The sequence below is a fragment of the Cynocephalus volans genome, chromosome 8 (genome assembly GCF_027409185.1).
Source record: "Cynocephalus volans isolate mCynVol1 chromosome 8, mCynVol1.pri, whole genome shotgun sequence".
Lineage (NCBI taxonomy): Eukaryota > Metazoa > Chordata > Mammalia > Dermoptera > Cynocephalidae > Cynocephalus > Cynocephalus volans.
This window is the reverse complement of record NC_084467.1, coordinates 136,700,160-136,703,789: the sequence shown is the minus strand read 5'-3', so window position 1 is coordinate 136,703,789 and position 3,630 is coordinate 136,700,160. Positions and strand designations below refer to the sequence as shown.

At 40.4% G+C, this 3,630-nt stretch overlaps 1 pseudogene; it reads right to left on the bottom strand.

The window, feature by feature from the left end:
* Positions 1-897: 897 nt before the first annotated feature.
* On the bottom strand, positions 898-2,025 carry LOC134384393 (lysophospholipase D GDPD1-like; annotated as a pseudogene).
* Between the last annotated feature and the right edge of the window lie 1,605 nt (positions 2,026-3,630).

Below are 3,630 nucleotides of genomic sequence, written 5' to 3'. Positions count from 1 at the left end.
TGATTATTAGGATTCAGATATTATTGAAAATCTGTATATAGGACCAGTCACTGCCAAAAATGACTTCCAAAGTGCCCAAAAAGAAAATTTTACATTTCTTAAGAAACATAAAAATATGACTATTTGTATCTTAATTTACAGTTGATAAGTCCATTTTTAATATTTACTAAACCAAACCAAACCAGGTAGCATTGTTACAGACCTGAAAAAAATTCCCAATAGAATGCCCCCATTAACAACAGCAGCCAAGAAGTCTAATTAAGTCTACAGATTTTCTAATCAAGTAATAAACTTTCAGTTATTTCCTTGGGCCTGCTTTCTGTTAACAATGCATAACTTGCCAGATAACTACGTCACACTGATTTCTAAGCTCTCCTTCACTTTATTTTTCTCTTTTAACTAAGATGTACCTAGAAATGAGACAACGCAGAATAACTGCAATGGCCTTCTATAATTTTGTTTTACTAATTTGTTATCTTACTCCAGTGAAGGCTATTGCCAATTTTTATCACTAGTCTTTGATCTCAGAATTACTTATAATAGTAGAATACTCTGTCATAGGTAGAAACCTTGATCAATAATCTTCTACTTACATCTCAAAATCATTTATCTTTCTAAACAAAATATTTCCAAATGTAAATTTTACAACATTATTTAAAATAAAGGTACGACACATAGTTTCTACATTGTCAGACAGGCTTGAAAATAAGGCAATGGGATCCCCATACTGGCCAGCCACCAGAAAAAAAAAAAGAAACGAAAGGAAAAAAAAGAGGCAGAAACATCTTTTACCATTCTGAAAATGGCTTAGGGAAATAACGGTGAAATATTTTTTTCTTAGCTCTTTTCATGTATTCTTTGAATGCTTCTGAGTACCTCTTTTCCTATGCTGAAAAATTATGTTAAAAAATCCTTGAGCTTTGTTGGATAGACTGTCATCACCCTGGTTGTTCCCAAGCAAAATCTCTTGTGGACTCTTGTTCTCCATTTAATACTCAAATATACACCTGAATGCCTTGGGCACTGAGTGACACGGTCAAACAAATCTTTCCTCTTTAGTAAGTTCAATCTGGTAGAAGGCACTGGGATCTCAAAAAGGTGTTCCCGAATGCACAAAGGGCAAGAGGCCAGAAAAGAAGCCGCCAAGAATGAGCAGAACGTGTTGGAGTCTGACGAGCATAGGACCATCTCAATTCTCCTCGCAGCGCTTCCCTACAATTTCCTCAACTGGCGCTACCCCACATTGTTACGTGTTCTCACTCGTTCTGTGTCACCAACACTGAAACCTCCTTAATCAGCATACCGTTGTTGACTTTGATATTGATGGTAATAGGGTTTTAGGAAATGCCTCAAAAACTTCCTTCAGTAATGGAATTCAGTTATCTTTTCCTTCACGTCGGCATGCTCTTTGAAATGTGACATCCAGTTTGCCGAGGTAAGGTGGGAGCTCCCAGTACTTGAGATCAAAGATGTTTACTTTGGGGCCGGGCCGGGCCGGCCCGTGGCTCACTCGGGAGAGTGCGGCGCTCCGCCGAGGCCGCGGGTTCGGATCCTATATAGGGATGGCCGGGGTGGCCGGTGCGCTGACTGGCTGAGCGCGGTACGATTCCCTTACCGGTCACACACACACAAAAAAGGACAAAGATGTGTACTTTGATCCCAGTAGATCTCTTTAGATTCTCATCATGTGACACAACTTGTTCATCTTTTGCGATGCGGCAGTTCGGCATCAGTTCCAACTGTAACTGCATGCTGCAAGGCTGCCACTGCATTCTCCAAATTTTCTCTGGCACCTCGGTGGTGAGAAATGCGTTCACTGAGGAATTGATGCTCCTTTCTCTGGTGCAGTAAGGGTACGTATCTGAGCAACAAGAATGAGATCAGCAAGTGCCCTCCCAGAGTGGAGAGAAAAAGCCCCAGTGGGGCAAGTCTGAGCCCTCTGAACTCCGCTGCAGTGGTCCCAATAGCTTGGGAGGTGACTAAAGCAGAAGATGATTTTTCTTTAGGATATTGAGAACAAAGCATTTAGTTTTTAGTTTTAGTTTAGTTTTTTTTTTAATTGTGTCAAATAACCTGAAAAATAAATACACAATTTAGGGTAGAGGGGTTAAACATTAATTAAAGTGTGGGGGGAAATGTGAGACTTTGAAATGGACCAAAAAAGATTATTGCATATAGCATATTGTGCATCCTTCCAGGTTACCTGGTTTATTTTATAGTTCTGTAAGTTGTGGAAAAACTGAATCATGCAAATTATTTTTTTCCATAGAGATGCAAATTATATTTGGTGGAACTGCCCCATGAATATTGACCCGTTTTTCCAGCTTTGCATTTATTTGTAAATTCTTCTCTGTATTCCTCATGTCTATATTTTTGTCTGCACTTTGGGTTCTCTTTTGAACCAGTTGTAACATTTAACAGATCTCTCATTAATTAATGTCAAATAAAATCTCTGACACATGTTCATTTTATAACTATAAGAGAGTCAGGATTAGGCCCTCTTTAAAATTATCTTTTGATACACGCACAGAGAAAGAGCCATGTGAGGACACAGTGAGAAGGTGGCCATCTGCAAGCCAAGAAGAGAGGCCTCCGGAGAAACCATACCTGACAACACCTTGATCTTGAACCTCCAGCCTCCAGGACTGTGAGAAAATAAAATATCTGTTGTTTAAGATACCCAATCTGTGGTATTTTGTTATGGTAGACATAGCTGACTAAGACAATTTATTTAGTCACTCACCTGTCGATAGATACTTGGATTGTTTCAAGCTTTTAGCAATTACAAATAAAGCTGCTATTACCACTCAGGTACAAAAAAATTATCCTTTAACAAATTTATTCAACTCATTAATTCAACTAATATTTATTAGTGTCTGCCAGGTATAATGGTTAGACACTGATGATAGAAAAATCGCATCCTTGCCCTTGAGAACAGTCTAAAATGGAGGAAAAGCAGGGGTGGTGGGTAGAGACTGACAAGTGACCAGATATCGTAAAGATCAGAGGTGCTCTAATGAGAGTACTGACAGAACATAGGAATGGAGCACGGTAGTCTTCTTGAAGGAGTGAAGAGTAGTGTTTAGTGGCCTTGGCTGGGAAGGTGAAGGGCAGGAGGGGAGAATCTGCTGAACAGTCTCATGCATGGAGGCAGGGACACATATCTTTCTGCAGGTTCCTTTCTATTTTTTTTTTTTTTTTTGTCGTTTTCGTGACCAGCACTCAGCCAGTGAGTGCACTGGCCATTCCTATATAGGATCCGAACCCACGGCGGGAGCCTCGCTGCGCTCCCAGCGACGCACCCTCCCGAGAGCGCCATGGGCTCGGCCCTGCAGGTTCCTTTCTGAAGACAGAAAAAGATGAGGTGGCACTAGCAGATGTGGCCGGATACTGATGGGTCTCATGTTCTACACAATATATAGGACAGATTGTAGGTGACATTTAAAATTACATAAAAAAGTAAAACTGACCCTTTAGGTCAATTATATTTGTTTTTGAATTCTCATATTTCCTGGCATCCCCAGGGGAACAAATACTCTGGTCTGAAGAGTCACTGACGAAACCAGCAGAGCTGGTAACTGTCGATAAGAAGCATCTAGAATGAATGAATATCACCTGTGACCCCAGAGA